The following is a 26,606-nucleotide window of genomic DNA, read 5'->3' as shown; positions in this document are numbered from 1 at the left end:
TACTACTAAATTCTTCTCTTATAGCTATTTCATATTTTTTTAATATTTTTGTTGGTAGTATTTTAGTAGGTATTGATGTTCCTTCTATTTTATTATCAGATCTTAGTACTTTTTTACTTGCTTCGGCTAGATTTAAAAATCATAATTTTACTGTTCCTATTAATGTCTTTTCTATATATTCCGGTGTCTTTGTTGTATCTATTTTATTATCTAATAATTATTTTGACATGTATCCTACCCATAGTTGTATTGTTTTATTTGTGTCTATTACATAGTCTAAATCTAAAAAGTTGTAATTAATTATTTGTTTTGGTGTCCATTTATTATATTCATCCTTTGGATTATATCTTTTAAACTTATTTTGTAATTATAGGTTGGTTTTCTTATTTCTGATGTACTAGGTATTATATTTTTATCTGGAGTATTTACTTCTGTATTTATTAGTTCTAGATTTTCTTTATTGATTATTTTTTTTTCATTAATTTCTAGTTTTCCTATGTTTTCTAGAATTTCTGTATATGTTTCACTATCTTCCGAATCATAATTATCTGTTTCTTCAACATCTATGGTATTTATTTCTAATTCACTGGTTTCTGGTTCTTTATTTTTTATTTCTAATTTTTCTTTAAATTGATTTATCTCATTTAATAATTTTTGTTCTTTATCTTTTTCTTCTTTTTCTTTCTGTCTCTTTTCATATAAATCTTTTAGCATTTGTAGTTCTTTTTCTAATTCAACAATCCTACTATTTTTAGTTTCTTCTATTTTTCGTATTTCTTCTGTGGTTTGTTGTTTCATTTTATCTATTTCTTTTTTTCTGTCTATCTCTTCGTTTTCTCTTTCTATTCTTACCACGATTGCCAACTTATCTTCTAATTTTAATTCTTCTTTTTCTAACATTAAATATAAATGTTCACATATTTTCTTATATCTTATTCCTAAATTAGAGAATACTATTTTTATTTTTGATCCTTCGTGATTTTCATATATTTTTTCATCTATTATAAATTCTTCTTTGTTCATTTTATTTAAATGTATATAGGTTATGTTGATATATATATTCTAAACTATCTATTGTTGATTCTAAATTTGATATTTCTTCTTTTTGTGCATTTATTGAGTTTTTACTAACTCCAACAATTATGTTATACTGTAATCTTTCTATCCTTATTTTTAATTCTTTACGTTTTTCAGATATTATTTGTTTTAACTTTTTATATTGTTGTGGTTTTTGTACGTTATTCATCTAAACAATATTTATAATATTTTGGTGGAGATCTAAATCTAATTTTATCATAATTAATAAATTAATCAAATAAATCCATTTGTATACTACTTCCGTAACTTTAATTAGCATACGCGTTGATACCATTTGTAGGGGATGCGGATAACTTGGGTAATAAATAGATCGGATAACTTGGGTAGTAAATCTATTTGTATACTACTTCCGTAACTTTAATTAGCATAGACTTTGATACCATTTGTAGGGGGTGTGGATAACTTGGGTAATAAATAGATCGGATAACTTGGGTAATATATAGATCTATTATAGTTCTAATGGATCTATTTTTATTTGTGCGTGGATATTTCTTAACTTCTCTAAATATTTTTATTTTTAGTGTATTTATTTTAATTTTATTAATGTTCATATCTTGGGGGGTAATTAGATGGTATTTGATTAAATGCTTTACTGTAATATTCTTTAGTTTTTTTCTCTTAGTCTTTGTAATTCTTGTATATTATTTTGGAGGTATTCTAAATATTCTATATCTTTTGTTCTAAAATATTCAATTAAATTCTCTTTCATAAGTATCTCTGTTAATCTTATTTCTTCCATATCCTGTCTCCAATATTTTAAATACTCATAGTCTATCATTTTATCCTGAAGTAGTTGTGATACTGTAAATTTCTTTGTAATAATTTATTCTAATTGTACTATATCTGATATTAAATTCTAGGTTATCTATTTCGTTAATTATCCTGTCTTTTTCGTCTATGAATAATTCTATGTCTAAATCATATTCTAAACTGTCTTTTAATTCTAGTTGTTTTATGGTTTTATTTATCTAAATAATCTTTCTTTTAATGTTCTCTTGCTTTTCTAAGTTGGTTTCTATAATTAATTTCTTCGTATAGCCAACATTGTTTTTCTCTAACTCTTTGAATATATTCTAACATTTCTTAATCTGTATAATATCCATCTGAATAATTATCTAGGTAGTAATAGTGATTGTCATCACTTAAGTATATTTTCCCTAACTCGTCTTCTATCGGATTTATATCTAACTCTTTATCTTCAATGTTAAATATATTTTCCCATATTATTTTTTTTACGTCTATAATTTCTATATATCTAAATATGTATAAAACTAGTACTTCAAGATTATCTATCATTTAGGTGGGTTAATTAAATATTTTTCATAATATTCTTTAGTTGTTTGTTTTAATCTTATTAATTCCTCTATATTTTCATTAAGGTATTCTATATATTTTATATCTTTGGTTCTCATGTATTCTTCTAAATTTGTTTTCATTAGCTTTTCTATTAATTGTATATTTTTCATATCCATTTTCCAATATTCTAAATATACGTAATTTATCATGGTACAGGTTTGGTATGTAAGTATTTATAAGAGTAGTTAGGTAGGTGAGGTATGTAATTTATTCTAGTCATAAAATGTTTATCAAATATTTTTTTCAATATGATTTTTTCTTATATCTACAATTTCTATATCCTTAAGTACATACAAAACAAGTATTTTAAATTTATCTACCATTTTATCAGATAAATAAATATTCATTTTTCATATGATGTTTTTTCAAAATATTCCCTTCAATCATACACATAACAAAATATGATCATTTTAGATTACTATATACTAGATTATTCTTAAATAACATGTTCTTTGATCACTATTAGCATGGTAATCTGGATAGGTAAAGATGAAGGTGAGAGTAGGACTGAAAATATTTTGGTTCAAACCGAAAAATTTGAAAAATCAAATCAATTTTGATTTCTGTTTTTAAATTTTTTGGATTGATTTTGGTTTCAAATTTTAGAAATTTGGTTAAACTGTTTGATTTTTTATTTTTCATTTTTTTTGAATAAATCGAAAAATTGAAATTATATATGTGTGTGTGAATATATATATATATTATATTCGGTATAAATATAATCTTACGATTTGCGTTCCTAAATCATGTCTTGTGCTATTATTGTGGCGATTATTAGAACTTATAGTTGTAGACTCGTAGTACTGTGATTTGATGGATAATATTAAGAGCAACAACAGTTTTTCATATTCTTGTGGTATTGCTGTTTTTCATATTCTCTTTAAGTCTTATATAATAAGTGTGCTGCTTGAGGTATCGGTATCATCAACATGCATGTATCATTGACATGTTTGCTTGATATTTCATGAGGAATTGACATAGATGTACAATATTTGAAAATCATCCATAACAAAGAAAAACTCACTAATTTAATATTTAAAATTAAAATAATCGAGTCGAATTTATAAAAATTCAATCAAATCAAATTTATTTTGATTTAATTATAATTATTATTTTTATCAATTCAAAAATCAAAAAGATAAATTAATATTAAAGAATCAAATAGAACAAACCAAATATCCATCCTACATAAAAGAATCCAAATTTCCCAAACCTTCTATAAAGGAAAATAAATATAAATACTAATATTTGTGGAAGTGGCAGACAGAGGAGGAAGCCGATAGGATCACAGCATCAACAGGATATTGAAAGGCTCTCTTGACGTCATATTTCATAAACGTACCGCCCGCTCCCTTGCTCCCCATCCGTTTTCATTTTTCTTTCTTAAAATCCCCATTCCGACGCTATTTAAAGACTCCTCTTCTTTGCCACCACCATAAACAAGAATTCTGAGTTCTTCGTGCACACATACATACAAAAATAAAAGGGCACATTATTTTTTGTATCAAGTATATAAGAAAAGCTGATTTTATTTTCCAAATACCCAATTCAGCAGGGAAGATGTTAGCGTGTTTAGATGAACAATTCGTCGCAGAGAATCAATACCTGAACCTGAAAAAAGCTAGGACGGCATTTTGAAAGACTTGGACATTGAAGGAAGTATTGATTATGGACTCACGGCAACCAGCGTAGCCAGTACAGATTTCGGCGGCATATATGCAGTGAAGCCTCTAGCCTTTATAAGTCCAGCCGGAGTTGATGATGTTGCGCGGGTGATTAGGAGAGTGTTACAGTCACCAACATTAACTGTAGCAGCGAGGGCTAATAGCCATTCCATTAACGGCCAAACTATGGCCGACCATGGACTCGTTATCGACATGAAATCAATGGGTGATAATAACAGAATCGACGTCAACGTCGCCTCCATGTACGTCGACGTCGGTGGCAGAGTATTATGGACTGATGTGTTGAAACGCTGTTTGGGTTACAGCTTGGCTCCTAAGTCTTGGACGGATTATCTTGATTTAACGGTCGGAGGTACTCTGTCTAATGCCGGTATTAGTGGTCAAGCTTTCCGCTTTAGACCCCAAATGTCAACTGTAATGGAATTGGAAGTTGGTACCGGCAATGGAGTAAAAACCGTCTGCTCGAACTCTCAAAATTCTGATCTCTTCTTCTCCGTGCTAGGTGGTTTTGGTCAGTTTGGTATCATCACTAGAGCTCGGATTATGCTTCAACACGCCGCCGATATGGTTAGTTTTCTTTATTTTTGAACGACACTGAAATTTCTCAAAAAATTCTTAATAGATAAAATCAATTTTCAACACATTCTATTATGGGTGATTATTAATTATGGGTTTGTCTTTTTTTTTTTTTATGCGTATTATTAGGTGAGGTGGATAAGAGTGGTATACAGTGAGTTCAATGAATTCACTCGTGATGCGGAGTTACAGATAATGAGTGAGGAATCGTTCAACTATGTAGAAGGCTTTGTGATCGTGAACAGTGACGACCCTGTAACTGGGTGGCCGTCGGTGCCATTGGCTTCAAATCAGTATTTGACCCGACCCATTTACCCAAAAAACTGACTCGGTTCTCTATTTCCTTGAATTGGCCTTGCATTATAGCAAGCACGACGATTCCTCCACTGTAAATATGGTAAATCTGTCAATTTCAAAACCTTTTCTTTTCACCCTCATTTTACCTTTGATTTTAGCATTTTGCCCCATGGATGGGAAGGGAAAGTGGGAATATTTTATTATGTGCTTCATTTTAAAGTTTTGAACTTGATTTATTCTAATAATGAAAATGTTATTGGATAGTAAAATTACAATTATTGATCTAGGTGGTTTGGAAAGGTGATATCGGTCATAAGAAGGGTTTCTGACTTAGTTTTGACCTAGGTGGCTGCTAAGGGAGGGGCCTTGGCCTCTAACAGATGTTGACCATGGAATCAGAGATTGGGTCCCAAAAAGAGAACATAAAAATAAGCTAATAAAGTGAAAATTTCAAAAGGATGCTTCGTTTCCACAATTACATTCCCTAGAATAAATTCCTCTACATTTAAATATATGTAAATTAGTAATTCGAGAACTCAAAGGAAAGAACAAAAAGAGAAAAAAGAAAGGCGAAAATTTTCTTCAAAAATTACACGTGTGCAAAAAGCGGCGGGAAGGGGGTGGGGAGGGGACAGTTGGTAGTATGCAAGACGACGGCGCTTGAAAAGTGACCATACATAATATTTACGTTAATAGTTCGTAATCTTCCAATGGATTTTCTGATAGCATAGAACCAACTATCTTGTTTAAATGTGTCCACACAATTGGGATTTAGTTATGAAATTGACATCGTACTTTTTCACTGTCTCCTGTCCTAGTTGTTGATGACAAAAGTCTTAAAGCCTGAGGCTAAAATAGTAAATCTCTTTAGTTGTTTGTCCTTTTGCTCATCATACCTAGATTTTTATGACGTTCGGGGGTCCCATCCTTTAATTCTTTTTCTTAAATAATTTGCCCAAAAATATCATTATTTTGCAGAATCCCCCAATAGAATAACCAAAATACCATTATTTATAAAGTTCTGATATTATCTGAAAAAAAAGTTTTACTTGCATTATAATCTTAATAAAAGTCGTCCTTTTATTTTTCATGGTAGCTGGTTGAGAAATTGCTAAGAAAGTTGACATTTTTGGAGCAGTTGAGGTTTGAGATGACTCGACTTAGATGGATTTTTTATTACGAGTAAATCACGCAGAACAAGTAGCAAGAGGTAGTGGTTAATGGGATACGCCTCATCCATGGCTTAACATGTTTGTTTCCAAGAGAGATATTGCTGCATTCAATCGGGTTGTGTTCCAAAACATCATAAAAGGTGGTGTCAATGGCCCTATGTTGACCTATCCTCTCCTGCGCAGTAAGTAAGTATATTCTACTCCTATTTAAAATTAAAATGATTGTTTTGTGAAAACCATTGACCCTATAATTGGATTGCTTGTTAGCTACTTCCTCCATTTCATAATAAATGAATTGTTGAATTTTGACACAAAGATTAAAAAAAAATATTAAAGACATAAATTTAATAATTGTTTTCAAAAGTTGACCTTGTAATACCTTTTCAAAAGTTAATTAGTTGTCAAATCATAAGGGTAAATTTAAAAAAAAATTCAATGATTCACTTATTTTGAAACACCAATAAATACCCCAAAAATTTACTAATTCTGAAACGGAGAGAGTATTATTTATGGAGGGATATATTGGTCATCATTAGTTATCCATAATTCTTTTGCTATAAAACCACAACTTGTGGTAATTCTTTTTCAAAAATCTTCACCTTCACGGCCCCTCAAGTTCTTTGTCTTTAACCTTCATAGGACCTGCAGTAGCATACCGTTGTACTACCTGCTATTTTTCTTGTACTTGTTAGTGCGTCTAAATTTACATTAAATGCTATGGTGGCATAAAATATGGTTTCTAGCTCTTTTATGAGGTGTAAGCAAATGTAATAAGAGAGTACTATGGGACAAAGATACAGTGGGCCCCACATTTGTTACTTTGGCTCCTTATCTAATACCTCTATTAAAGTAGAATACTGTTTTTGTTTTCAATAAAATTTACTGCTAGTAATATTTAATGTTTTTAAAGATAAGCTTCATTCTGATACATCTGCTAAGGCCAGTGGGCTATATTTGTTATTCAAATTAGTCGATTGAAAAAGTTGAAGTTAAAAGAGTTGATGATTCTAGTCTCGTTAAGGGGAGGATGGTTCTGTCATAATTCCAATCTCTCTGTATAAAAGGAGATATGGAACACCGCAGCCCAGTGTCAGTTTTTAGCCAATATAGGTGACAACAAAGATATTAAAATTTGACAACCGGATTAGTAGTGACTCCATTTCTTGTCTTCTTTCCTCTCCTCAACTACCAATTCAGTTGGACCAAACTATCCTTGTAGTTCTCTTTTGTCATTTGAGGTCTTGGCTTTTACTTGTTACGTAGCTAAATCATGAGTGTAAAAGCAAATCATAAGCAATTATTTCAGGTGGATATAAAAGATTTATATAAATAGCACGATCTAATTTGAGATTCCGGCATACATTCGTTGATTAATTCAAATAATTGGTAGTACGAGCCGCTGCGTTGTATTACAGATTATGGTCTCTTGGCTACTAATTAAAATGTTCCATTAGGTATTTTATTGTTCCAATAAATTTCTTTTCTTCCCCTTTAATGGTTTCTTATTTGTTTCTCTTTTTATTTTTTTTACTTCTTCTGGTTTTAGGTGGGAAAGTCAATCATCAGTGGTGCTACCCCAAAGTGATATATTTTACTTAGTGGCTTTGTTAAGGTTTACACATGCACATCCAAAAAAGTCTGAAATAAAATAGATGGTGGCACAGAACAACGAGATCGTACAAACTTATATCAAAAAATGGATTTGATTTCAAGTTGTACCTTCCGCATTATGAATCCACGGTTGAATGGAAGAAGCACTTAGGGATCAATGGAAAAGATTTGTCGAGAGAAAGAGACAGTTTGATCCGAAGGCTGTCCTTGCGCCTGGCCAAAAAATATTTACTAGAAACCACCAACTCTAATTAATATTTTACTTATGGTGGGCCAATTGTTGTCTCCATATGGGATCTTTTTCCTTATCATTGGATATTGCAATTGTTAAGAAATTACAACTCTAAAAGAGTATAATGAAAACGTTGAAGGGTAATTCTCATCTCCGTTTTCTTCTTTCGTTTTTCAATTTCACATTATGTGGAAGTGCATCAATATATGGTTTTGGTAACATCATTTAACTAATATCTGTTGTATACTATTTTTTTAATATGTTTACTTACTTTTGAAGTAATTCAGATATACACAAGGTTGAAATTTTATGTTTGAAATGCACATAAAAATTAAAATACACATAAAAACTATCTTAAATCTTAGTCATGTGTGTCTAAATTCATTTTGTATAAAAAGGTTTTTTGGTTCTTCAAAATTCAACCACTCAACGACTCAAATCTATTAAAAAATTCAAATTTATAACATAAATTTCATACAAGTAAAAGGACAAACGACAATCATTAATTTATCAAAACGACAAGGTTAACAAAATTATTTGCCACCATTCATTTCTTTAATGTACGTTTGGTTTCAGTTAGAGGTGTCAAAGGGTGGTGGATTGAAATTGAAGATTATTAAAAGGAAAAGTTCACAAATAGTAATCTAGTTCCATTAATTAGAAGGTAAATAGCAACCTTTTGCTAATTACCCTAAATAGCAAATATATTTTTTGATGCGCAAGACAACAACAAATATAGCTAATTGCCTTATTTTTAGGTACTAGTTTAATTGCATGTGCCTCGCACGTGTAACGTTTGTTTAATTAAAATTAAACGATTTTATCCATTGCACAGATTTTTAATTGTAACACCCAGGTTTTGGGTCCTTGAAAATTTCTGAAATTTTATCTTCACTGCCTTGACTACAACTTACCCTTACGAGTAGTAGGTAGCCTTGATGAGTTGTTAGACTCAAATCATAGCTTAAACAGTAAGTATGTTAATAAGTTCCGCTTTGAGTACAAGTGGTTCACTAAGATTCGTAAGGACTTGTAACGAGTCGTTGGGTACAAATCGTTGAATGTCCAGTGTTTACCCTAAATGGATTCTGTGTTGACTACGACTGGAGTCTACGAGTCTTATGGTCCCATTACGAGTTGTACCAGTTGAGTTGTAGGGTTAACAGTGTGTGGGTTCCTTGGAAATTGTCTTGGCTACGACTCCTGATGACGAGCTGTAATAAAACCTTACGAGTTGTATAGTGACCCGTAGTCACTAACGACTAAATTTCAACTTTTAACTGAAGGGCACTTTGGACAATTCTCTTCCTACCCAATTAAAACCCAACGATGAAAAAGCACTTAAGGAGGGGTTATTTCCCATTCATAACGCGATCAAACACTTCCAAAACTCTCTCATGTCTCTCAAGCAACCATACTTAGGGTTTCCAAGAAGTAGGTTGAAACACCCTGGTTTCTGGACCTTAGAAAATTTCCTGGAATTCTGTTCTCTGGATCTAATTGACACGACCCACCCTTGGGCCTTATCGTAATGGGTATCCCAAGTCTGACCAGGATCGGAGCTCACCCCCGTTACCCAACCCAACCTCTAGCCGCCTGCCCTGAGTTGGCTGAATTTTGAGCATATAACAAGTTAGTGTAACAACTCACATAAAGATTTTGAGATAAGATAACATCCGTGACCAACCCAATGGAGTTCAACCATCCCATATAACAATCCAATCATACCAAACCATACCAAAACAAGGGCCATAAACCAAGCCATAACCATGAATATTCCAAAACATTATATAACTAATCCCAAAATGAAATATGATGGAACAATGAGAAATTTTGTTCGATGATGCCCGCCCCAATACCAATACTAATGCTAAGGCTGACACCTATACCGATCCCGCCCATTCCAACCCATAGATGTACTACAAATCCTCTAACTAAAAGAGTAATAAAATCTGGTTGGGACATGCCCTCGACCATAGACAAAATCAATACCCAAAATAAAATTAAAGTGTCTAGAAATATCCATAACATAAAATAGAGCCTTCCGAAAGGATGAAAGCTTACCACTTCAGTCCAAATGATGGTCCCCAAGTCAATCACTATTTATGAGGAGTAGAATGACCGGTTCCTGCATAATGTGGGTGTACAACTGCCAGTAGACGGGGTTAGCGAGTGATCGCTAGCATGATCTCAGGATAAGGATAAAATAATGCCATTTTTAAAATCAAGTAAAACCATCTATATGCGCATAACCATACATACATATATATATATATATATATATATATATATATATATATATATATATATATATATATATATATATATATATATATATATATATATATATATCGATATAGATATAAATATATATAACCATGCCGGGAAAAGGGACTGGGCTTAGCATGTCTTTAAAATCTTTACCTGGGCAGTGTAGCTTTACCGTCCTAAACACTACTAGAAAACAGTAAATTTCCAACGGCCAGTTTAGTCGGAAAGTGGTCGGAAAATAAGGTAGTTCCGACTACTTTCCGACTACTTTATGGTAGTCAGAATATAGCTTGTCGGAAAATATTTTTCGACTGAAGTAGTCGGATATTTTGTAAATATTTATTTAATAATTTTAATTATTCCGACCACTGTAGTCAGAAAATTAATAAATAAATATTTAATAATTATAATTATTCCGACTACTATGGTAAAAAATTTAATAAATAATTATTTAATAATTTAATTATTTCAACTACTATAGTCAAAAAATTAATAAATAAATATTTAATAATTATATTTATTTCGACTACTGTAGTCGAAAATTTAATAAATAATTATTTAATAATTTAATTATTCCGACTACTGTAGTCGAAAAATTAATAAATAAATATTTAAAAATTATAATTATTTCGACTACTGTGGTCAGAAATTTAATAATAATTGTTTTAATAATTTAATTATTCTAACTATTGTAGTCGAAAATTTAATAAATAAATAAATATTTAATAATTATAATTATTCCGACCAATATAGTCAGAAATTTATAAATAATTATTTAATAATTTTAATTATTCCGACCACTATAGTCGAAAAATTATTAAATAACTATTTAATAATAATAATAATTATTTAATAAATAATTAAATAATTATTATATTTCATTAGCTTACACTGCTTTCAGATCATAAACAACATAACTAATGTAATTTTCATAATTGGATCAAACATGACAAAAATTTATAAATACAACCACTTAAAACCATTCAAAGCAAATATCAAATCAATTAGTTTAAACATCTAAATGTCACAACAAAAAACAAGAACAATAACTACAATCTAATTATCATCAGATTCATTATCTTCCTCGTCCTGAAATACTTGCGGCATGTGCTTCTTAACCAACTCCTCCAATTTATCAAATTTAGCAAACTTAGCATCGTTAGCTGCACATTTCTGCGTCAATTCCACAATTTGATTTTCATTGCTTCCATTTCTTCCATAGTTTGTAAAGTAGAAGAGGAACTGGGAAACAACGAAGGACTACTCGAGGCTTGGAGAACCCCTGTCCCGTAGGTTCTACCTTTCGTTCGACCACCTACCACAGTTGTCCACATATTATTCAGCTCTTCAGGTGATGGTTGGACCATGGTACTTTCCTCTGAAGTAGGTTGAGTTTGACGCCACTCTTCTATGCTTTTTTGAAATTCTTCCTAAAAGAAAAATTATTTTTCAGTATTTAAACAAGCAAAATTGAGTAATAATAAAACAATGTATGTAAAAGTTATTATCTTACATATGCATTCTTAGCACGCGGTTCGATCCAATCTCCTCTTGTACCGTTCTTGTTTTTCTTCCTATGCGTATCTTCATAGACATCAATAAAATGACGCTCTTTTCCCCCATTTTCATATTCCTGCAAAATTTTAGAAAAAGAGATAATGCAAGTACGAAGATAAGTCCAGGCAGCATAGATCAAAACATCTTAAGACTAATAATAGATCATGGAGTCCATGATTCGAAAATACTCAAATCCAACAGAAGTAGTAGTTTAGGTGGATTCTTTTCAAGTGTTTAAGCTATAAATAGATAGTTTGAAAAGGGTCAATAGCTATATAAGGAGCCAATGCCCCAAAGTTGCTAATACCTTATCTCAACCAGGAAAACATTCACTCATTATCAAAAAGTCGAGAGTTAATGAAATACATCCAAGTACAATAAGCTTCATTAAACAATGTTAAATGATTTTGTTGTTTAAAGAAAAAAAAAACTTAACTAGCGTAAAATTAATTATTTAACCTACTACTAACGTAACATAGAGATATCTTGGATACATTGCCACACAATTTTTCGCTACCTTTCCAGCATTCCAAAGGATTTTCAGAAACAAAGAACAAATATATAAATAATGGTTACCAACACTAACCATTTGACAAATATACTTCCTTTTGTTGAGTTTTGACAGAGAACGCTAGCTAAACATTTTATGTTCTTAAAGTCCCAAAGCCAAGTAACAACCCTACACCTTCAAAAAGTTATAGCTACTATCAGAACTTTCTACTGATTCTCCAGAACCAAGCAGATGTCATGCAGCAAAATATTTCTGACAATATGAACTACTAGTTGGAAAATTTGTAGATGGAAGAAACTTAAGTGTAAACAGCACAAATCTGCAACTAGAATTTAATGGTAATTATATTCCTAGTGTTCTATACAAATGAAAGTATTTACATGACATAAAGAAATGGTAAGTCAAATAAAGACTGTTGAAGCTGGCAGCTGGTTCTTTCTAGTAAAGGTGTGTCCTGGGAGGTTACAAAATTAAAAAATCCAGAGTCTTTCATGATGATTTAAAAATCCAGCAACATTTATTCTTGTTTTATATCCTCAATACTAGGAAACTTTACTGCTTACTTAATTAGTTCTTCTCCAGAACAACCCCAAAAAATGATTAGCTAGAGAGATAAATATGACTAGATAAGTGAGGCATGATTAGGTAGAGAGCTTGAGTCACGCTAGAGGGTAAGTGTGAACACTATTAATCCTCTCTGGGATGGAAAAAAAGACCATATACCAAATTTAGGAGTAAATAAAATCTCTAGAACTGATAGATGATAAAAGGTACTCTTAACAACATATGTATAAGGGAAAAAAGTCCTAGATTGAAGTGGCCGATGACAAAAAGTACATATATAAATTGATTAGCCCTAGCTTCTTTCGCAAGGAAATATTTCCCAATTTTCATAATATGCAGAATATGGCTGTGCTGAAACCATATTATCTCTTTGCATCAAGAATGAAGTCTAGCTAATATATAGTAGTACTTAAGGGAAATATTATTCATGGGAAAATAATCAATATTAACTTCAATTCCTACAAAGTATAAGATACATAATAAAGTAAAGATGCAAACCATGCATCTATCAATCAGCTGCTTGTTCAGTTTCCACAAAATCTTCTATAAACGATCAATCACTTGCCCCCCACCCTCCATCCCCCACCCCTCCAAAAGGCATCCCCAGGAAAGAAAATTATCACCCAATTTCAATATGACGCATGAACTAGTGAATTTGACATAGTTAATCCACTGTAAAACATAGGACCAGATTTTATTAGCTAAAACAGTTTCAGCAGCTAAAACAGGAGTATACGTAAATAATGTGACACAAGTTTTCACTACTATAATTTTGATGTACCAGATAGTTTAATCGGATTTAGTTATTTTACTATAATTTCTTTCTTTTTTTAAGAAGATTTCTATAATCAGACCATTCAAAAGCTAGCTCTCAAAAACATTAAAACAAACAAATTAAAGCCGATACATGAACATAACCTATCTAAATTTTTTTCCCTAGCACAAAAGTCAATTCATTTCTCTCAAAATCACAACTGATGGAAGTCCACAAAACAATGTCTGATGATAAAGATGAACTACAAATGGATTTTTCATTAGACCAATCTGGAGGTGATGCACATGACTTGATGGGTATGGGATTTATTCTTCCTACTGAATCTTAAAGGTCTCTAATGAAGAGGGTTATACATGAACTCAAAATTGAGCTCAAACAATTTCCACCTAACCACTTTTATGACCACTAAGCATAGACTTTATTCTTACTATTTCTTTAATTTTGTATCATGTTATTTTTTATTTTCTTAATTTTCTCATCTTTGTAACACATTAAGTTCTAGAATCCCTCATCAAATTTAAGGTTATAGATGGAATAGGCCACGACCCAAGAGTATGATCAATCCTTATATTAGTTTCTTCTTACTTCTCATCAAGCAACTTTTTGACATGTTGGTCAGTCTTGCCTGATCCAAATAAAAATGTTCCTATATCCTAAGAGCTGTTCAATCTACTGATGCATTAATTTTTTTTTTAAAAAACTCTGGTGTTCGTGCCAGCTTACACACACCTCGACTGTTCCACAAAGTCTACTAGCTAACCAGCTAACCTGAACAAATATTAACCTAACTAGACACCATAATACCGAATAGTATAATAAAACACTAAACAAACTTTAATCGTAACATGTACCTATAAACCCCCTAAAAGACCAACATATACAATCTCCAATCAATCATACTTGTATTAGTCGATGCATATAAAGGAATGTAAGTCATACAGATCAGGTGACGCAAGATGATTCAACTGTAAAATCCAAATGCAGCACATCAACCAGTATAGCACATCTAATGGGGATTCAGTAACCAAATCCATAAAGTTCATTTTTTACCTCGAATCAGTGAAATTGACCGTTGTCGTTATCACTTCTTGTGAGAGACGCAGCCTTTATAGCCAACTTTTAAGAGAGAAAACTTGGCAGATGAAGCAGCCGAGCAGGTGATGAGTAAATGCTCTTTTTGAGTTAACACCACAATCCAAGGAGAGGCCTTTTGCTTGCCTCATATACCTTCATATTGTTCGCGACAAAAATGCGTCCGATTGATTTTCATTTTTCTTGATTGGGCTGAAGAACATTTGCAAAACCTAACCTGAAGGCCTTTTGGAATTTTGATTTTCTACTCTGTTGTAGCTTTTTTGTAGTTGTTCTTGATCTTTTGTGCTCCCAAATATAATTGAAGCAGCTGTATTGTGACTCTTACTTTTAAGAGAGAAGAGAATCGAGAGAGAGAAGAGAGAAGAGAGAAGAGAGAAACTGCGTTTGGGAATTGAGAGAAGCCCTAGAGAGAGAAAGTGAGAGAGAGACAGAATTAGGAAAACTGCATTTAGGGTATATTAAAAGAACATTTCCGACTACTTCAGTCAAAAATAAATTTAATATGTTTAATTATTTAAAGTTTCCGACTACTTCGGTCGGTTAAGAATTTAATATAATAAATTATGTATTGAAATTAATTATTTATAAGATTTTCGACTACAGTAGTCGGAAACAATTTTATTTTATTTAATTATTTAATATTTCTAACTACATCGGTTGGTTATATATATTTGATATTTCATACTTAAAATTTAATTATATATTTAAATTAATTAATACAACTTAATTAAATATTTAAATTAATTAATACGATGTAAAAGACTACCGTGTAACTTATATTTTACATATAATTATTTATTTAATAATTCAATATAATGTTCCAAACACTACAGTCAGTACAAATTAAATATGTTTAATTAATTATATTTCTGACTACAGTAGTCGAAAATACATATTTAATTATTTATTCAAATAATTATTTAATTTTGGTGTAAGGGTACGATTATATATTTACTAATATATTTAATTAATTAATTTCATTTTAGACTACAACGGTCAGAAATATATATATAATAATTTATTTTACTTATTTTTTAAATTTTGCATAAGGAACTGCTTATACATTTTGTAATATATTTATTTAATTATTTATATTTACGACTACGGTGGTTAGATATATACTTAATTACTTTTAATTTTATTTAGTTATTAGTATTTTCAACTACAGTAGTTGTAAATATAAATTTGATAATTTATATAAATAATTATTTCATATTCATATAAGGCACTTATTAGATATTTAGAATTATATTTATTTAATATTTTCGACTACAGTAGTCGGATGTATATTAAATTAATTATTAATTAATTTATTTATAATTGTTTTCAACTACTGTAGTCGGAATTTATATTTCCTGGAATTTTCTGCCAAACATTCTGACTGTCTTTGTCACAAAAAGTACTGAAAAAATATTTTGTTAAAAATAAAAATAAAAAAATAATATTTCTGACTGAAGTAGTCGGAAATTTTCGACTACTTTTTCAGTCAGAAAATAGCAAATTTTTGGTAGTGAAATCACCCACGGGCTATATGGGTTTAGCTCCCCCTACTGAAAGGGCCTTAGTGCGTGTAGCCACATGACCAAGGAAGAAAACTTTGGGATGACTAGTACATCCCCCAAAATATTGCCTGACATCATGCACACAGTCACCAAGACCAACCTCATATTGGTAAATATGAGTTTCCAGTTTTGGTCTCGCTGAGACCTCTATCTTCCACGACTTAGCCACACCTCCCGCCATTATTGCCCAATTAAAAATAAATTTCCAAATAACCAAACCATTATCCATTTATTAACCAACTCCATTAATATTGGTATCATCATACCAATCTTTACTTGCAAGTATTATCCATAGCCAACCATATAGAGGTTTAAGGGGACTTTCAAGTGCCCTTCCATTTACAATATAAAACCACTTCGGGGATTCCATATGCCCCTCAAGCATAACCATTAGCCATTTACCATTTCAAACCACTTAACCATACATAATTCCTTTACAAAGTTTTAAAACATGCAAGAGTTCCATTAAAATGAACATATCTTTATAGGAATTTTATCAAACACATTGGGGGCATAATATGAGCAAAACCAATTCCAATTACCATTAAACCATTCCCATGCAATCCAATTATCCAAAAGCACCATTAATGCATATAAAAAACATAATTAAAATCATGGGAAACCATAACCAACCATTTAATATCAAAATCCCCAAATCATATTTGAAAACCAAAATCATACAATCAATGAAATCATGAAAACATTCATAAAAACCATGCACTTAGTTAGAATTAAAAAATAAGGGATGAGAACATGCCTTAAACCAAGATGACGACGGAAAGAAATCACCAAGACAAACCCCAAATTGATCCTTTAGTTGAAACCCTAGCTTCCCTAGCCCAAAAGCTCTTGAGAGAATTATGGAGTGTTTTAAAAAGTTTCTAAGTGTTAATGAATGGAATAATAGGGTAAATAACCTACCAAGTAGGTTATAAATCGTGGGACCTTATTAGGAGAAGTGGGGAAATATCCATAATACCCTTACTTAAGTTGTATCAACATACCGTGATAGGGGTACGATTGACACACACGAGTCGTACCATCCAATACAATTGGTATCCTGCACTCGTATCCTGGCCTCAATCCTTTAATCTAACACTGTCCAACCTATGACTCATCCAACCAATTTGTATTAACAACATACGATCTGTACTTTTCATCTGTACCTCTGGCACGAGTCTATGGTATGACTCATATCCTGGCTTACGACTCACGGTAAGCCACTCATACTCAGACCCAACCCAAGTAACCAAGTCTAAGATTAAGTTAAGGAACCAAACGATCCATAACCGCCAATATGACTCATATCCCTAAGTCGTATCCTTTCTAGTAACCAAAATCCATCCTCAATATTAGTCAGTATACGACTGGATATTACCATTCGTACCCCAACATATGAATCTTACCCTCGAGTCGTATTAGGTCCAGAGAGAAGAATTCTAGGAAATTTTCTAAGGGTCAAAACCTAGGGTGTTATAGTCTTCCCCACTAGGAACATTCGTCCCTGAATGACGAACAAGGTAGGGGTAACCACACGCACGAGTCATTTACATTATCAAATATATATTCCCAATCTTTAACAAAGTTTGGAAACAAAGAGGCAAAGATATTAGTCTTTCATTTAACAATCTAAGAAAATAAAGATGTGTTGAAGAACCATATCTTTCATACGAATCTCAGAAGGAGAAAAAAATATGGATATTCGGACTTCATGTCCTCCTCCGCTTCCCATGTAGCTTTTTCCACCTTATGGTTCTACCAAAGAACCTTAACTGAAGCAACATCCTCAGTCTACAATCAATGAACCTGCCTATCTAAGATCACAACCGAGACCTCTTCATAAGACAAGAAATTCGTGAGACCCAATCCTTCCAAAGGACCAATCGAAGAAGGATCACCAATGAACTTTCTCATCATGGAAACATGAAATATCGAATGAACCAAGCTCAATCTAGAAGGCAAGGCAACTCCAGCTTATAAGTAATATTACCAACTCTCCGCAAAATCTCATAAGGACCCACATACCGGGGACTGAGCTTCTCCTCCTTGCCAAACTGCATTGCTCCCTTCATGGGAGATTCCTTAAGGAAAACCTTATCCCCAACCTCAAATTCTAATTCATTACGCCTAACATCTGTAAAGGACTTTTGGTGAATTTGGGCAGCCTTAAGCCTATCCCGAATCACCTTCACCTTCTCCATAGACCGGTAAACCAAATTGGGAATAGGAAATCTACACCTCCTACCATACAATGCCCAAAAGGAGCCATACCAATAATAGAATCCTAGATAGCTATTGTTGTAAGAAAACTCTACCAAAGGTAGATGCTCAACCCAATTGCCGCTATAATCAATCACACAGGACTGACGCATATCCTCTAATGTCTGAATAGTTCTCTCTACTTGCCCATTCGTCTGTGGATGGAAAGCAGTACTCAGACTCACATTGGTCCTCAACCATCTCTGAAAAGACTAACAGAAGTTAGACGTAAATTGTATGCCATGATAAAAAATAATCAAAACAGGCACCCTATACAGCTTCACCATATCTTGAAGATACAACTTAGCATAATCCTCCGTCGAGAAGGTAGTTCGCACTGGCAAAAAGTGCATCGACTTAGTCATCCTATCCATGATAACCCAAATTGAATCATATTGATTCCGAGATCGAGGAAGACCGGTAATGAAATCCATATTGATGAATTCACACTTTTATTCAGCTAAATTAATTTCTTGATACAACTCTTCCAGCCTTATGTGCTAAAACTTAACATGTTGACATACCATGCACTTGTCTACAAAATCAGCCACATCCCTTTTCATGCCATTCCACCAATAGATCTTCTTAAGATTATGATTCATCTTAGTCAAATTGGGATGAAAAACATAGCGCGACTCATGTGCCTCAGCCAAAATCCTTTGTCGCAACTCGTCGACATCAGGAACACACAACCTCTCTTGGTACCGTAAAGTACCATCACTACTGATCTCAAAAACTACTACCTTTTGCCTACAAATGTCACTCTTGATTTTTATCAAGATAAGATCTAGCACTTGCTTCTCCTTAATCTCCATACCAAGAGATGATCAAACCACTTCTTGCACCACCACGCCACCATCTTTGGAGTCCAAGAGGCAAACTCCAAGATTAGCCAAACGGTGAATATCATTCACTAATTTCCTCTTTACTTCATCCACATGAGTCAAACTCCCTATGGTTAACCTACTAAGAGCATCCGCAACTACATTAGCCTTAACTGGGTGATAGTAAAGACTTGTATCATAATTTTTGAGAAGCTCAAGCCATTTCCTCTGTTGAGATTAAGCTTTTTCTGGGTGAACACATACTGTAGACTCATATGATAAAAAAAGATATCCATGTGAACACCATACAAATAATACCACCATATTTTCAAAGCAAACACAACTGCCAACAGGTCCAAATCATGTGTAGGATAATTCCTCTCATGTGCCTTCAACTTCCTGGAAGCATAGGAAATTACCTTTCCATGGTGCATCAACACACAACCAAGACCTACACGAGATGCATCGCAATAAACCATGAACCCATCATTGCCTTCCGAAAAAGTCAGAATTGGAGCCGAAGTAAACTTATCCTTCAACTTCTCAAAATTCCCTTCACAATTATTTGACAAAGAAAACATGACCTTCATCTGAATTAACTTAGTCAAAGGAGAAATTATCGATGAAAAGCTTTCCATAAACCACCAATAACACCCGACTAAACCCAAGAAACTCTGAATGTCGGATGGAGTTGTGGGTCTAGGACACTTTTTCACCATAATAACCTTCTGCGTATCCTCTATGATCCCCTCACTAGAAATAATATGGCCTAAGAAAGTTACAACGTTCAACGAAAACTCACACTTGGAGAACTTGGCATAAAACTACTGTTTCTTTAAGGTTTGCAACACAACATGAAGGTTATTAGCAAGATCCACCTCGCTCTTCAAATAAACCAGAATGTCATCAATGAACACAAAATGGAGAGATCCAAATACTGACGGAAGACTCAGTTCATAAATCTATAAATACCATCAAAGCATTAGTCAACCAAAATGATATTACAAAAAACTCAAAGTGCCCATATTGAGTACAAAAAGCCGTCTTAGGGATATCCAACTCCCTAATCTTTAGCTGATGGTACCCAGAACGAAGATCTATCTTAGAATAGAACTTGGCACCTTCTAACTGGTCAAACAGATCATCTATTCTTATAAAAGGATACTTGTACTTGACCGTCACCTTGTTCAACTGCCTATAGTCAATACACATCCGAAGGGAAGCGTCCTTCTTACGCACAAAATATACCGATCCACCCAAAGGAGATATACTAAGATGAATAAACCCTTTATCAAGAAGATCCTTAAGTTGATCCTTGAGTTCCCTTAAATCATTCGAAGCCATTCTATATGGAGTAACAGAAATTGGACGAGTGTTTAGAATTAGATCAACACCAAACTCTATTTCCATATTCGGAGGAACACCAGGAAGATCCTCCAAAAAGGCCTCTGGAAACTCATTAACCATGGGAACTGACTGGAAAGATGGACCTTTCAATTTGGAATCTTTAACCTGGACAATATGATAAAGACAACCTTTGGAGATTAACCTTCGAGCTATAAGATAAGAAATAAACCTCCCCCTAGGAGCTAAAGAAATACCCTCCCACTCTATAAGCGGTTCATTAGGAAACCTAAAGATAACCTTGTGGGTCCGATAATGCAAGGGCGCATAACAAGAGTGCAACCAATCCATACCCAGAATGACATCAAAATCTACCATATCCAACTCAACAGATCCACCAAGGTTTGGTTGCCACCAACAGATACCACACCCCCTATAGACTCTCTAAGCAATAACCTAGTCATGTACTGGGGTAGAAATATAAAAATAATCCAGAATAACTTCCGAATCAAAACCAAAAGATATAGTCATATAAAAAGTCATATAGGAGAGAGTGGACTCCAGATTAAGAAAATAATATACGTCACGAGAGAAAAGCTGTAACGTACCAGTAATAATATCAGGTGATGTCTTAAATTCCTGTCGAGATGCCAAAGTAAACAACCTATTTCGACCAACACTAGAACCAGGAACAATAACAGACGTAGATGTAATACCACCAGGTGTAGGAGCAGAATGTGAAGCCACAGGAATCTTATTCACTCCCATAGCAACCTTATTAACCGGACAATCCCTTAGTCGATGGCCTGACTAGCCGTACTTGAAGCATTTGTCCTTCACTTCATCATAATAACCCCAATGATGACGACCACAGAACCAACAAAGAGGGCATAAAGAAATTGGTTGACCTCCACTTTCCTGAGATTGGGCACCCTGCGTTAAAAAATTATCACCACCATGATGACTCCTATTGCCCGACTTGTAAGGAGCACTAGCAGAAGAGTAGGAACCAGAACTCCCCTACTCTTTTTTCTTCTATTTGCCACCATCTCAACCACCCTGATACTATCTCCTTGGTCAGAAAACCTATTTCTCTTACCTTGCCTATATCTAAACTCCGCCTGCTTTCTCTTTTCATTCTTTATTTGCTGCATATGAACAGTCAACCTAGAGATGTCCATATCTTTAATCAGCAATGTAGCCTTGCTCTCCAAAATCAAATCCCTATTCAACCCAAAAGCAAACTTTCTTATCCTTTCCAGCATATCAGCCACTAAATCAGGAGCATACCTTGATAATTATGAAACTTCAAGGCTTATTCCTTGACAGACATTTTTCCCTACTTGAGGTTTACAATCTCCTATATCTTTGCTTCTCTCAACTCTTGGGGAAAGAACTGATCTAAGAAGACCTTAGAAAAAGTATCCCACAAGACTGATTCATCCACATCAACCCTATCCCTGGCCCACTCGTCATACTAATAATATGCAATATCTTTGAGCTGATAAGCTGCAAATTTTGCCCTCTCCACATTGGTATCCTACATCACCCAAAATATCTTTTCTATTTCATCCAAGAATCCCTGTGGATCCTCTTTTACCTTCACTCAAGAAAAAGTGGGAGGACTCTTCACAAATTGGCCAAACCTTGTGGCCTCAGGAGACAAAGCACTAGTCATACTCAGTGTAGACTGAGAAACGACCATCTAAGAAATAACATGAATAGAGTGATGGAATTTTACATTAGTCACCTCGCATTTAGGAGGACTATTAGCAACCGATGAAACTTTAGAACTATCAGGGATAAGACCATGAGATCAAGATGAACCCCAAAAGTAGGGTGCACCTCTTCAGCATTACCCCTTGATGAGATAGAGGAATTTCTTTGTGTTTCAAATCTACAAGGCATGATCTTAAAGGAAAACAAACAAGGATTAGAGAAAATTCCAGGACCGAGACTCTAAGCTTAAAAATAGAATATGAAGAAAGTGAAGAATTCCTAAATTCCTTGTAGCTTCTCCCTTATGAGTATGGTGTATTACACACCCCTAAAAAAGACTCTACTTGACACGGTTTTGTGGACTACCAATTGACCATGAACCTAGGATCTCATACCAACTTGATACGACCCATCCTGGGGCATTGTCATAATGGATGTCCCAAGTTCGACCAGGATCGGAGACCACCCTCGTTACCTAACCCAACCTCCTGCTACCTTTCCTGAGTTGTATAAATTTTGAGCATGTAACAAGATAGTGTAACAACTCACATAAATACTTTAGGATAATATCACAACCGTGACCAACCTAACAGATTCCAACCATCCCATATCGATAATCCAACCATACCAAACCATACCAAAACAAGGACCATAAACCAGGCCATAACCAAGAATGCTCTGAAACATAATATAACTAATCCCTAAATGAAATATGATAGAATAGTGAGAAATAATGTTCGATGATGCCAGCCTCAATACCCATACCAATGCTAAGGCTGACAACTATACCAATCCCGTCCATTCTAACTCGTGGAAGTACCATAAAGACTTTAAGCAAAAGAGTAATGAAATATAGTTGGGACATGCCCCCAACCATAGCCGAAACAAAAATCCAAAATAAAATCAAAGTGTATAGAAATATCCATAACATTAAATGGAGCCTTCCAAAAGGATGGAAGCTCACCACTTTAGTCCAAATATTGGTCCCCGAGTCAATCTCTATGTAGGAAGAGAAAAATGGCTGGTTTCTGCATAACGTGGGTATGTAACTGCCAGTAGATGGGGTTAGCGAGTGACCGATAGCATGATCTCCAGGTAAGGATAAAATATTTCTATTTATAAAACCAAGTAAAACCATCCATATACACACACACACACACACACATATATATATATATAACCATGCAAGGAAAAGGGACCGGGTTTAGCACGCCCTTAAAACCTTTACCTGGGCTATGTAACTTTGTTGTCCTAATTCACCCGTGGACTATATGGGTTCAACTCCCCCTGCTGAAAGGCCCCCAGTGCATGGAGCTGCTTGATCAGGGAAGAAAACCTTAGGATGACTATTAAATTACTAAAAATATAGTGTGACATCATGCACACGGTCACCAAGACCAACCTCATATCGACAAATATGAGCTTCCAGTTTTGGTCCTCCCAGGACCTCCACCTTCAACGGCTTAGTTACACCTCTTGTTATTATTGCCCAATTAAAAACCAATTCTCAAATAAACAAACCATTATTTATTTATTAACCAAGGACATTAATATTGGTATCGTCATACCAATCCTTACTTGCAAGTATTATCCATAGCCAACTATATAGAGGTTTAATGAATAGAATAATAGGGTAAATAACATCCCAAGTAGGTTAGAATTCATGTGGCCTTATTAGGATAAGTGGGGAAATATCGAGAATACCCCCACTTAAGTTGCACCAAAATCCTATCATAGGGGTACGACTGACCTACTGAGTTGTACCCTCCAATACAATTGGTATCCTCCACTCATATCTTGGCCTCAACCCTTGGATCCAACACTGTCCATACTATGACTCATCCAACTAAGTTATTTTGACAGCATACGATCCGTACCATTCATTCGTACCCCTAGAATATTTAAGCTCAAGGAAGATTCAGACACTGTCTACCATACGATTCAATGGTATGACTCGTACCCTGGATAACTCACTATGAACCAATAGTAATTAGATCCAACCTAAGTAACTAAGTCTAAGATTAAATTAAGAAGCCAAAGGATCCGTAACCATCAATATGACTCATACCCCTAAGTTGTATCCTTTACAATAACCAAAATCCATCCTACCAACCAATACAAGTCAGTATACAACTGGACCTTACCATCCATACCCCAACATACGGCTTGTACCCTCAAGTGATATTGGGTCCAGAGACCAAAATTCCAGGAAATTTTCTAACGGTCAAAACCTAGGGTGTTATACTAATACGAATCATGGGTATAAGCCTTATGTTAGGGTACAAATGGTATGGTCTAGTCGTATGCTGACAAGTATTGGTTGGTGGGATGGAATTTGGTAGCTAGAATGGGTATGACTTGGTGGTAAGAGTCGTATAGATGGATATAGATCGATTGGTTTCTTTACTTAACCTTAGACTTGGTAACTTAAGTTTGATCTGAGTATAAGTAGCTTACTATGATCCATAATCCAGGGTACGAGTCATACCCAAAACTCGTATGGTAGACAGTGTTCAAACTTTCTGTGATTTTATCTTGCTAGGGATACGGGTGAAGGGTATGAATCATAGACTGTCAATATGACTTAGGTTGGATGAGTTATACACTGGAAACTGTTGGGTCCAATGGTTTAGGCTTAGGAATCGAGTGATGGGTACCACTCATATTGAAGGGTACGATTTGTGAAGGCCAGTCGTACACCTTTGATGGGATTTTATACAACTTAAGTGGGGGTATTCTGGATATTTCCCCACTTATCCTAATTAGGTCCCATGACTTCTAACTCACTTGGGAGGCTATTTACCCTATTATTTTATTCATTAACACTTAGGAACCCGTCCTAAACACTCTATAATTCTCTCAAAAGTTTTTGGGCAAGAAAGTTAGGGTTTCATCTAGTGGACTAGTTTGGGGATCTTGTTGGTGGTTTCTCTCTATCTACTTTGTTAATTAAGGCAGGTTCTCTTTCCTTATTATTATTTTTAATTAAAGACATGATTTTTATGAATGGTTTTCATGATTTCATTGTTGTATGATTTCGGGTTTTAAATATATTTGGGTTTTTTGGTTATAAATGCTTGGTTATGGTTTTCCCATATTTTAATTATGCTTTTATATGTATTATTAATGATTTTGGATAATTGGTTGCATGAGGATGATACTTTGATAATGGACTTTGGTTTTGTAAATATTATGCCCCCAATGTGTTTGATAAAATGTCTTTAATGATTTTTTCATTATAATATTCATTTTTCAAGGAAATTATTCATGGCTTAAACTTGATAATGGAACCCTAAATGGTATGAATGATTTAAATAGATTGGAAAGGCCTTGGTGTCCATGGTTTTGGTAAATTTGAACTCATGAAGGGTACATGGAATCCCTTAAACCTATATGTGATTGGCTATGGACAAAACTTGCAAGTTATTATTAGTATGACGATACCACTATTAATGGCCTTGGTTAATAAATGGTTAATGGATTGGTTGGTTGGTTGTTAATGGTTTTAATTGGGAAATAATAATGGGATGTGTAGCAAAGCCATGTAAGGTGGAGGTCCCGGGGGGACCAAAGCAGCAAACTCATATTTACCGATGTGAGGTTTGGTCTTGGTAACCGTATGCATGATGTCACACTTTATATTTAGGGGATGTACTAGTTATCCCAGGTTTTTATTCCTTGGTCGTTTAACTTCAGGCATTGCGGGCCCTTTCAGTAGGGGGATCTAAGCCCATATAGCCCTGGGTGGTTTAGGATGGCAAAGATACACAGCGTAGGTAAAGGTTCTAAGGGCATGATAAACCCGATTCCTTTTCCTGACATAGTTATATATATATGTATGGTTTGTGTGCATATGGATGATTTTACATGGTTTTATAAATAAAATTATTTTATTCTTATCTTTAGTTCATTCTAGAGAGCACTCGCTAACCCATCTTTGGGAGGCTGTATACCCACACCATACAGGAATCAACCATTCTACACCTCCTATATAGTGATTGACTCATGGATAGCTATTGGATTGAAATGTTGAGCTTCCATTTTTCTGAAAGGCTCCATTTCATGTTATGAACATTTTTAGATATTTTAATTTATTTT

At 33.8% G+C, this 26,606-nt stretch overlaps 1 pseudogene; it reads left to right on the top strand.

The window, feature by feature from the left end:
• The first annotated feature begins 3,687 nt into the window (after positions 1–3,687).
• Positions 3,688–8,177, top strand: LOC107879647 (annotated as a pseudogene).
• Positions 8,178–26,606: the final 18,429 nt, after the last annotated feature.

This window comes from Capsicum annuum, chromosome 8 (assembly GCF_002878395.1).
Source record: "Capsicum annuum cultivar UCD-10X-F1 chromosome 8, UCD10Xv1.1, whole genome shotgun sequence".
In the NCBI taxonomy this organism is placed as follows: Eukaryota; Viridiplantae; Streptophyta; class Magnoliopsida; order Solanales; family Solanaceae; genus Capsicum; species Capsicum annuum.
Note: the sequence above shows the minus strand (reverse complement) of the source record. Positions and strands in the feature narration are given on the sequence as shown.